The sequence below is a fragment of the Capricornis sumatraensis genome, chromosome 14 (genome assembly GCF_032405125.1).
Source record: "Capricornis sumatraensis isolate serow.1 chromosome 14, serow.2, whole genome shotgun sequence".
Classification (NCBI taxonomy): domain Eukaryota; kingdom Metazoa; phylum Chordata; class Mammalia; order Artiodactyla; family Bovidae; genus Capricornis; species Capricornis sumatraensis.
The window spans coordinates 75,022,261-75,034,446 of NC_091082.1; the positions used below are offsets into that span (position 1 = coordinate 75,022,261).

Here is a 12,186-nt window from a genome sequence, read left to right on the forward strand (position 1 = left end):
AGTGGACTCACTAAGCAATAATCAATATCAAGCCTTCCAGGCTTTTGTGTCACACACAAGAATATAAATGATAACAAAAGGTTAATATCCTTAATATATATAGAATTCTTAAAGCTCAAAAAAATGATCAGCAATTCAATAAACGTAGAGACAAACACATTTCACAGAAGAAATACAAATGACCAATAAATACATGCAGCTCTTTAGTTAACTAGTATGTGCAAATTACAAACCAAATGCTATATTATTTAGAGCCATCAGATTATCCAAAATTAAGGTCAGTATCTTGAGGGCAACGATATAGAGCAAATCTGTTTGTGATGTCAACTACAAATTGCTCTTGGCAGTTACCAAGAACATTGCCAAAAACAAAGGCATTTGCCATCTGCCTCTAGGAAGACTGAAGCCCATGCTGCTATAGCTGCCCAATTCAGCGACCCCTGAGGGAGTTCAAGGTGGAGTGAGGCACCATGTGCTCCAGGGAATCTGGGGGGACAGGTCTTTAGGTGAAAGTGAAGTCGCTCAGTCGTGTCTGGCTCTTTGTGACCCCATGGACTGTAGCCCACCAGGCTCCTCCGCCTATGGGATTTTCCAGGCAAGAATACTGGAGTGGGTTGCCATTTCCTTCTCCAGGAGATCTTCCCAACCCAGGGATTGAACCCGGGTCTCCTGCATTGTAGGCAGATGCTTTACCGTCTGAGCCACCAGGGAAGTCAGATCTTTAGGTAGCTGGGTGTTTTTAAGAACAGATTTTATGATCTCAATCCTTGCTTCTCCTCTGGAGAAGCACTAAATCCCTTCACGGTGACATCAGATCCTCATGTCTGATGAGTAAATTTTGTGCTTTTGTCAAATGAGTGCTTCATGATATTGAACTCCCCCTTAACCCAAATCTTATATATTGACTTTCCCCCACTGCCATTTGGAGCAGTCTCTCAGAGCTATTTGAGATGCTGCCTCCAAGGCTGCAGTCCTCATTTTGCCCCCAAATAAAACTTAACTCACAACTGTCAAGTTGTACATCTTTTTATAGTCGAACTTATTTCCTTAATTTCAAAGAAACTACGGAAACACTGAAAGCTTACATAGACTTACGTGGACTCCTTGTGACTCCACGGACTGTAGCCTGCTACGCTCCTCTGTGCATGGGATTTCCCAGGCAAGAATACTGAAGTGGGTTGCCATTTCCTTCTCCAGGGGACCTTCCCAGCCCAGGATTGAACCCAGGTCCCCCACAGTGAAGGCAGACTCTTTACCATCTAGACACCAGGGAATCCCTTACATAGACTTATACTTGAAATTAAAAGACGCTTACTCCTTGGAAGGAAAGTTATGACCAACCTAGACAGCATATTAAAAAGCAGAGACATTACTTTGCCAACAAAGGTCCATCTAGTCAAGGCTATGGTTTTTCCAGTTGTCATGTATGGATGTGAGAGTTGGATGGTAAAGAAAGCTGAGTGCTGAAGAATTGATGCTTTTGAACTGTGGTGCTGGAGAAGACTCTTGAGAGTCCCTTGGACTGCAAGGAGATCCAACCAGTCCATCCTAAAGGAGATCAGTCCTGGGTGTTCATTGGAAGGAATGATGTTGAAGCTGAAACTCCAATACTTTGGCCACCTGATGTGAAGAGCTGATTCATTTGAAAAGATCCTGATGCTAGGAGAGATTGAGGGCAGGAGGAGAAGAGGATGACAGAGGATGAGATGGTTGGATGGCATCACCGACTCAATGGACATGGGTTTGGGTAGACTCCAGAAGTTGGTGATGGACAGGGAGGCCTGGCGTGCTGCAGTCCACGGGATCACAAAGAGTCGGACATGGCTGAGAGACTGAACTGATTGATACTTGAAATAAATAGCTTTGTAATCATACTGTTTCTGAGATACATTAATCACAAGACTGTTTTTGCCACAAGAACAAGACGTAGGTCTATTTTATGTTTTTTTTTGTTTCTTTTTTTTTTTTTTTTTTTACTATTTTTTCCTTAGCCTTCGGTACAATCCCTACCCACAGTGAGTGCTTAATAAATCTTTGTTGAATTATAATGAACAAAAATTAACTTCACGTAAAGGAAGCCCAACTTCATATATTTTGAGTGAGAATGTATTATTTCTGTGAAGGCATTTTTAATGAATTTGTGTTTTTCCATTCTTTTCTGCACATGGTAAGAACTTAAAAAGTGGAAAATTCCAAGTCTTCAGAGACAGCATTAAAAAAAAACTACTTGCTTAATAAAATCGTACGCTTTTAACAGTCTCAAAGATTTATTGCTACTGGTGTGCTCTAGTAGTTCTTACATTATAAGTAATGAGGGAAAATTTAAAGCTCAGCATAACATAGTGATTGTGGAAAGAAAATTATATTAATGAAGCTCTACATAATCTTTCCTTCTTGCAATATTTTGATTTTTCCAGTCTGGCATGGTAGATCATATATATCATGGTAGATCATATCACTGAATCATATCTCTTTTGCCCCTGCCACCAACTCCGGTGTCACTGTTTACTTATTTCTGGGGTCTTTGTTTTATTTATTTATTTTTTTTACAAGCTTTCAAATCTCTGCAAATGCAAGGAGTAGTTTATCTACAAGGTTGTGTGGGTAGAAGAAAACTTGTTTATTATATGAACTGAATTGGATTGGGATTTTTCTTTTTGAGGCCCTTAAGATACCATCACTGATGCTGGGAGTGATTGGCCACAGGAGGAGAAGGGGATGACAGAGGATGAGATGGCTGGATGGCATCACTGACTCTGTGGACATGAGTTTGAGTGAACTCCGGGAGTTGGTGATGGACAGGAAGGCCTGGCATGCTGTGATTCATGGGGTCACAAAGAGTTGGACACAACTGAGCGACTGAACTGAACTGAACTGAACTGACGATCCCATTGCAATAATCAAAGATGTCCCAAATCATAATTTAAACAGGAAAAATTTATTATTAATTTTATCACTAATTTTATTGTTAGTGTATCTCATTCCTTCTCTTTATTCCTTCTCTGAGTTTCTATTTTGTTTCAGATCATCTAGGGCCATTGGAGAGGCATTTGAGAGATTTTTCTTTCCTAACTCTTGTTGGAGGTTAAAAAAAAAAAACTGTAATAAAAATCTTCTTAGGGACTTCCCTGGCTCTCCAGTGGGTAAGAAAGACTCTGTGCAGACAGGAGGCCTGAGTTAGATCCCTGGTCGGGGAATTAGGTCACATGCAATGTGACCAAAAATATTTTAAAAAGAAAAAACGTCTTACTAGAGTTATAGTGTAAATTTCCAGTTTATTTATTGGACTATGATGCTTCAATGATACATTTACCTGACATTATCCAGTAAACTTTCCCCCTCCTCCCAACTATTCCAAATCTCTTCATCCCTTAAAATTCAACTAAATGTCACCTTATCCTGAAACACTGTCCTCTTTGCTTTCTTGTTTCCACTCTGCTGTTCTTCCACATGGTGTCTTTCTTGTCATCCGAGTGTCAGCACTGGCTGGGTTGTTAATCTCATGCAGACAGATGCGGCAACTTGTTCACTATTCAATCCTCATATCAAATGACATTCGATACAAGCAATAAAAAATATTGACTGGATGAATACATTAATGAATTACAGAGTCTTTATTGTTTGAAGATGCTCTTCTTTCGTACCCCTGCCCCTCTTTCGAGATACTTACCCACTGTGCCCTTTATTCCTACTAGTCTCTATACCTACTGGGAAGATAATTCTGCTAAAACTGAAAGGCAATATTTATGCTCCAGCCCAAGGCATTTATTGAATAAATGAATGAGAGAATGATGAAACAATCAATCAAATCTTTCCCTAGATGTTTAGAAGACTTTTAAATTTCTTCTCTACTCTACTTGTATTTCTTCTATTCAGTTACATATACAAGCAAATGATGCTAAGATTAATATGGTCTGCTCTAAGTACAATGAGAGTTGTGAATTTGTAGTGTTAGTAAATGCTCTGAACTTAAGGGGGAGCTCAGGGAATCATGGGTCTCTAAGTCTGGAGTTTTGAGGGGTAGGTAGTAAGGGAATTACAAAGAGAAGTGAGTTGAGGGTCCTTTGTCCAAGTCTTTCTATTGCACTTCTGTCTCATGAAATTCTCACGGAACTGCAGGCAGTCAGAGGATAGGTTCCTATTAAAAGAGTCATGATTCCTGTTTTGAAAAAAACTAGGAAGGAAGAGAGTAGAGGCCAAGAGAAATACTGTGTAGACATGAGATAGTCTAGGTTAAATGGGACTAAACTACATTAGGGTAGCTTGAAATTGGGGCTTGGATCCAAGACTAGAGCTAAAAACAGAGTGGAGAACTTGCCTGGTGGTCCAGTGGTCAAGAATCCACCTGCCTGTGCAGGGGACATGGGTTTGATCCTTTCTCTGGGAAGATTCCAAATCCATGTGCCCCAAGTGCTGAGCCCACGTGCTGTAACTGCTGAAGCCTGCGTGCCCTAGAGCACGTGCTCTGCAACAAGAGAGGCCACCCCAATCAGAAGCCCCTGAGCTGCAACTAGAGAAAAAGCCCTCCATAGCAACACGGCCCCAGCACAACCATAAATAAATAGATAAATAGAGTGGAATACGTTTTGTCAGTCTGTATTATGTATTATGTATTTCTCAGGTCTTTAGCAAATGCCTAGTCCAGAATTCGGAGAAGGCAATGGCACCCCACTCCAGTACTCTTGCCTGGAAAATCCCATGGACGGAGGAGCCTTATAGGCTACAGTCCATGGGGTCGCTAAAAGTTGGACACGACTGAGCGACTTCACTTTCACTTTTCACTTTCATGCATTGGAGAAGGAAATGGCAACCCACTCCAGTGTTCTTGCCTGGAGAATCCCAGGGACAGAGGAGCCTGGTGGGCTTCCGTCTATGGGGTCGCGCAGAGTTGGACACGACTGATGTGACTTAGCAGCAGCAGTCCAGAATTAGTGGCTTTATTCTTAATTACCTCTCCCAGGAGATAAAACTAGTAATAGGATGCCTTAGGAATTCCCTAGTGGGCCAGTGGTTAGGACTCTGTGTCCTCAGTGCCAAGAGTCTGGTTCAATCCCTGGTCAGGAAACTAAAATCCCTGATCCATCCAAAAAAACCAAACAGGAGGCCTTGGTATTTGTTTTGGATTAAGGAATGATGTGATTAAAACAGTATGCTCTAAGGTTTAGTCTTGTAAGCAGTGTTCAGTTCATGGACAATTGAAAGAGGATAATACTAGAACTGGAAAATCAACCAAGAAGTTGTTTTGTTAATGCCGAATGTGCTCATGAGGAATCAAACCAGTGAGTTCACGGGAATAAAGATGAGAAAAATTTAAGAGGGCACTGTGATTGTGACAACACAGGGAAGACGAAGGTTACTTAATGTAATTTACTAGTTGTGCAACAAACTAGATTCCAGGCAAAAAATTCACTTTCAGCTTAAGAAAAAGTCTGAAGGAATTTCAAAATATATGCTATTTCTAAATCAACTGCACGACACACATTTGCTTAGTTTACTATGTTTCTTAATTTTAGTTCTTCTACATTTCTTTATTTCTTAATTCTCTTACCAAATTTTAAGATAAAAACACATGTCAATTTCATTAGAATTTTCAATCAGCCATCAGTGTAGCTTTGTAGTTGACAAATGTTATTTCACCTCCTGCTTCGTGCCTTTTTTTTTAAAGGGTTACAAACTTTTTTACATGTAAATCTTTTTTTTTTTTAAAGATCTCTCTATTTATTTCTATTTTTGGCTGTGCTGGATCTTTGTGGCTGCGCGTGGCTTTCTCTAGTTGGGGTGAGCTGGGCTGTGCTTTGTTGCAGGGCATGGGCTTGCTCACTGCAATGGCTTTCCTTGTTGCAGAGCATGGGCTCTCGGTGTGAGCGCCCAGTATTTATTACTCCAGGCAAGTGGGATCTTCCCAGAGCAGGGACTGAACCTGTGTGCCCTGCATTGGTAGACGGATTCTTAACCACTGCACCACAAGGGAGAAGGCAACGGCACCCCACTCCAGTCCTCTTGCCTGGAAAATTCCATGGATGGAGGAGCCTGGTGGGCTGTAGTCCATGGGGTCGCGAAGAGTCGAACACGACTGAGCGACTTCACTTTCACTTTTCACTTTCATGCATTGGAGAAGGAAATGGCAACCCACTCCAGTGTTCTTGCCTGGAGAATCCCAGGGACGGGGGAGCCTGGTGGGCTGCCGTCTCTGGGGTCGCACAGAGTCGGACACGACTGAAGCGACTTAGCAGCAGCAGGAGCAGCAGCAGCACCACCACCACCACCACCACCACCAGGGAAGCCCCTATAAAAATCTTTTTAAAAATTAATTAATTTTGGACTGCCCTGCTCTTCATCACTGTGTGAGGGCTTTCTCTCCAACTGTGGTGAATGGACCTCTCCATGCTGAAGGGTACAGGCTTCATTAGTTGTGGTACAGAGGTTCGTTTTCCCATGGCGTATGAAATCTTCCTTGCTCAGGGATCAAACACTTGTCTTTCGCATTGGCAGGCAGATTCTTAACCACTGAGCCATGCTTTGTGCCTTTTTAAGGCATTATTAAATTGGGACTTGTATGCCTCCATTTGGACTAAGAGTTCAAGCAATAGGGACCAGTTAATCCCTAATTTCTCCTTGAGGAATGTTTGAAAAATATTTCTAAAGTGACTCTTTGGGTGAAGAACAGCTGTGCATTGTTAGCTGAAGAGTGAAGTCTGAATCAAAGGCACGTGCAACATTATAAGTCCACTAGAGTGCTCAAGAGGAAGAAAGACCATTTGTAATTCTGGCATCAGACAGAAGGAACTAATAGTAGATTATACTGGTGTCAGTTGAGTAAGATTTTTCCTACCTCTTACTTTTGCTTTCCATCCATCCTTTCTTCAACTTTGGAGGAATCAGAGGCAGTCTACTGAATAGAAAAGGAACAACAAACATTTTGGGAGGAATTTTCACTTTTAGGAATAATGGAGTAGGAAATTGAACCAACTCATTCATCAAGAACAACAAGAAATCATGGCCAAAACACTTTTAAATGACAAATGGCATGAGAAACCTAACAAAGCATTAAAAATATGTAGGGTAAACATATGGGACAAGAAATCACAGAAAAATGATTCCAGCATTTGAGGCTTCTCTTAGGTCTGCCAAGAAGAGGTGGCTCAGAGGATGAGAAGATGAAAAATAAATCTGGACAATCTATCAGGAAGATCTAGACCTAGTCACAAATAATGTCATTAAGTGGAGAGTAGTTAAAAGGTTTGAATCTACAAGGGCAGACTGCCTGTGTTCTAAGCCCAGTTCTGCGATTTCCTCCCAGCGTGATCTTGGGCAAATTTCTTAACTTCACTGTGCTGTAGATTCCAAATTTAAAATGAGATAATAATAACAGGATTTGGTTGAAGATTTTAAATAAGATAATATACAGAAAATGCTGCTGTACGCTAAGCACTCAGCAATGAGTTATTATTAGTATTTGCTACCTATCTTACCTTGAGGAAATCCCTCTAAACCAATCTGTATAGCTCTCAATCATTATTTTCCGTGGCTACATAATAGACCATTGTATGGATGTACCATTTTGTGGAATACCTTCAACTGATGAAAATTTTCTATTATTTGCAATGAAAAACACACTGATCATGAGTTGCTGTGACTCATATACTGAATCACAGAGATGTGTTCTGTCATGTAGTTATTGCAATGATTTAGAATAATTTTGGTATGAATGTATTCCGTGCAAGAAATAGGAGACTTACGATAGCCCCTCCCAACCACACCTTTAGCAGCGTCCTTTGGGCAATTAGTGATGGCCACCATGTAGCTGTCTGCTGCTTTGTAGGATAAAAGGCAAGGGAGGGTGGGTGATGAGAGAAACTGGGTATCTTTAATGCCTATTTGCAAGGTGGAAAAATGAACAGTGTTTTTGGCATTGAACCCTTCTTGTTTTCTTTGATTAAATTTCGAGGGATTTTTGTTCTTCTTCCCTTGTAATTTATTTTCTATTGTCTAGACTCAAAATTCTATTACTTAGTATTCAGATATCGATTCTTTGGCTCATGCCTGTCTTCCAAATCTTCTATCATATATTATGCTCTTGTCATCCTGGAATATTTCATCTTTTCTCACCATGCTCTTTTCTCAGGTTGGGATATCCCTTCATCCACCTCCATTCAACATCAAGTTCATGGGCATCTTCTTCAAAGCCTTCTCTCTTTCTTGCTTCCTTTCAGTACAAATCTCCTCTCCTCTCAATTCGTATCATACACTAAATCTCTGTCATGACTTCTAGGATTTTCTATTGATTTTGTGGCAATGTGGTTGCATGACTTGTGGCCTCTGTTAAAATACAAGCTTGTTGAATATGAAGCATCTCTTAAATTTCCAATATTAGCATACTGCCTTGCATATATTTTATGCTTAGTAATACTTTTAAAACAAATGAATGAGGATTATAAGCTTAAAAAGTTGTAAGGTAGTTGTACTTTTAGGTAAATAATTAACAGGAATAGGAGAAACATTATCACCTTACTTAACTAATTGTTAATGCATAGCTAATTAGCTTTGGTTACCAGTAAGCACAGAAAATGTGAATGGCTATTTGAATTTCAGAAGCACAAAAAAACACTCATTAATGAGTTCACTTAGAATATAAGACATAAAACTAAATGTATTTTGTTTAGATGAACAAATTCATTGAAATACTCCTTTATATTTAACATATTTTAGAAAACATTTTCAGGAATAGACTAGAGTGTTAAGACCATGTGCAGTTGCTTTTTATCTTGAGGTCTGCCAAGACCAGTCATTTAATATTTTCTTTGCTTGCATATTTAAACTGTTTGTTAGGTATCTTATATATAAGAGATTTGCCTTGTATCTAAAATAATTCAAGTGTATCATCCCCAGTGTATTCCTTTTCAGAAATGGAATGCAAATGTCTTTCAATAACTGAAAGACATTGAAAGAGCAACACACCCTTTTTTTAAGACCTACATTCCACTTTAGCTTTTTCTTCTTTTATCTTCATTTTAGTAATGAAAAGAACAGAAGTTTCTGAGAATTTTGCTAATTAAACAAGTTCAGAGCAATGGATCATTTAAGAAGAAATTATTAATTTAATGTCCAGTTAAAATCATTCATAATTAAACTGTGAGGTGCTGGAATGACTTGTGAATTGCTTGAAGACAAAGTTCATGACCACATTTGTCTGAATTCCTGGTCCCTGATGAAAAATTGGTGTTCAATATATACCTGCTGAATCAAAACATGTCTGAATAAGTGAAGGAAGGAATGCTGTGCTGCTGCAGTTTTAGAGTTGAAAGTGGCATACTTGGGAGCAGAACAAACCCATAAGTGTCTTCTCCAATTGTTAGGCTAAAATTGAATTCGAAAATGAAAGGGCTGACATCAGTGAACTGCCCAATGACATTTAATGAGGTATTAGTTTTACACAGGGAGAAATTTTACTTGTGTGTTTCATCCATCCTTCACTCCCACTTATCTGACTTGTTTAAAGATTTTTGTTTATATTTGGTCATAATTTGACTTTTGGTCATTGATGATTCATATGGGCATCCTTAAGTGATTCAGAGATGTGCTGCACCCAGGTGACCTATCACTTTTGGAATACCTTTTCCAGTTCTGACACCGCACAATTTTATCTAGAACGCAAATCTCATTCAGTCACAGGAGATAACGGCTACTGGCCAGCAGGAAGTTATTTACTGTACATGTAAAATGGATTTGTAAAATACTAACCCTTTCTGTGGGCAATCCAGTGAAAGTAAAAGTCACTCAGTGAGTGTCAGACTCTTTTCGACCCCTTGCACTATACAGTCCATGGAATTCTCCAGGCCAGGAGTGGATAGCCATTCCCTTCTCCAGGGGATCTTCCCAACCCAGGGATCGAATCCAGGTCTCCCGCATTGCAGGCTGATGTTTTACCAGCTGAGGCACCAGGGCAATCCAGAATGGTTGTTAAAAAATATGAAGGTCAGGATATTTCTTGGCAGTCCCATGGTTAGGACTTGGTGCTTCCGCTGCAGAGGGCACAGGTTCGATCCCTGGTCAGGGAACTAAGATCTCACAAGCTATGCAGTAAGGCCAATATATATATATATGTATACATGCACATACACACACACACACATATGTATATATGTACTATATATATGAATAAATGTACATATGTGAATAATGCATTCATTCCTGCATTATAAAGAAAGGTTATAAAACTTGCCATATTTTTACTCTAAAACCATCACTCTTTACCGTCACTCATCAGTGATCCTTATTGGCCATTCACTAGTTTCACAGTCCAGTATTAGGAGATGAAAAAAAGAAATCCTACATTTGAGGGGATTGCCAACATCTGCTGGATCATTGAAAAAGCAAGATAGTTCCAGAAAAACATCTATTTCTGCTTTATTCACTATGCCAAAGCCTTCGACTGTGTGAATCATGATAAACTGTGGAAAATTCTGAAAGAGATGGGAATACCAGACCACCTGACCTGCCTCTTGAGAAACCTGTATGCAGGTCAGGAAGCAACAGTTAGAGCTGGACATGGAACAACAGACTGGTTCCAAATAGGAAAAGGAGTACGTCAAGGCTGTATATTGTCACCCTGCTTATTTAACTTATATGCAGAGTACATCATGAGAAAACCTGGGCTGGAAGAAGCAGAAGCTGGAATCAAGATTGCTGGGAGAAATATCAATAACCTCAAATATGCAGATGACACCACCCTTATGGCAGAAAGCAAAGAACTAAAGAGCCTCTTGATGAAAGTGAAAGAGGAGAGTGAAAAAGTTGGCTTAAAGCTCAACATTCAGAAAACGAACATCATGGCATCCGGTCCCATCACTTCATGGCAAATAGATGGGGAAACAGTGGAAACAGTGTCAGACTTTATTTTGGGGGGCTCCAAAATCACTGCAGATGGTGACTGCAGCCATGAAATTAAAAGACGCTTACTCCTTGGAAGGAAAGTTATGACCAACCTAGATAGCATATTGAAAAGCAGAGACATTACTTTGTCAACAAAGGTCCATCTAGTCAAGGCTATGGTTTTTCCTGTGGTCATGTATGGATGTGAGAGTTGGACTGTGAAGAAAGCTGAGTGCTGAAGAATTGATGCTTTTGAACTGTGGTGTTGGAGAAGACTCTTGAGAGTCCCTTGGACTGCAAGGAGATCTAACCAGTCCATCCTAAAGGAGACCAGTCCTGGGTGTTCATTAGAAGTACTGATGCTGAGGCTGAAACTCCAGTACCTTGGCCACCTCATGCGAAGAGTTGATTCATTAGAAAAGACCCTGAAGCTGGGAGGGATTGGGGTTAGGAGGACAACAGAGGATAAAATGGTTGGATGGCATCACCAACTCAATGCACGTGAGTTCGAGTGAACTCCGGGAGATGGTGATGGACAGGGAAGCCTGGCGTGCTGAGATACATGGGGTCACAAAGAGTTGGACATGACTGGATGACTGAACTGAACTGAACTGAACATTTGAGGGGATTAAAATCTAATCAGGAACATAAAACACAATACAAAAAAATGAAAATGACAAAGCATTTATGTTTAATGTTAATTTCTAAATGAACATGTCTAAAGACTTCCCTGTGATAAGGCAAGTGAAATCTGAGATGTTACATTCTACTGGAATCAGTCTTTTATCAGTGCTGTGGGCATTTTTGTTTTGTTTTGTTTTATTTTCTGGCTCAGTGGCTTTCTGGCTCTTAGTTCCTTGATTAGAGATGCAACCCGGAGCCTCCAGGAACAGAGTCCTAACTACTGGCCCACCGTGGAATTTGCCTGTGGGTGTTTTCTATGAGCAGTCTTAATAGGCTTCCACAGTATTTATTTACTTACTTCTGAACCAAGTCTAGGAAAACTCTTACTACCTTAAAAACTACCACTTGGATGCAAGCATAGTCATTAAATAGGAGCCACTCCAAAGTCCTAATGTTATATTTATGAATTTTCTTTGTTTTAAAAAAAGTATTTATTCACTTGGCTGTGCCGGATCTTAGTTTCAGGATCTCCGATCTTCATTGCAACATTTGGGACCTTTAGCTGTGGCATGTGGAATCTAGTTTCCTGACTATGGATTGAACCTGGGCCCCTGAATTAGGAGCTCCGTCTTAGCCACTGCACCACCAGGGAGTGGTGGTCCCTACAATTTTCTTAAGCCTGCATATTTA

At 40.1% G+C, this 12,186-nt stretch overlaps 1 non-coding gene across 1 annotated transcript; it reads right to left on the minus strand.

Annotated features, from left to right (window-relative positions):
* Positions 1–639: 639 nt before the first annotated feature.
* On the minus strand, positions 640–711 carry TRNAC-ACA (transfer RNA cysteine (anticodon ACA)). Its single transcript has one exon. It is a non-coding gene; the product is annotated as a tRNA-Cys (tRNA).
* Between the last annotated feature and the right edge of the window lie 11,475 nt (positions 712–12,186).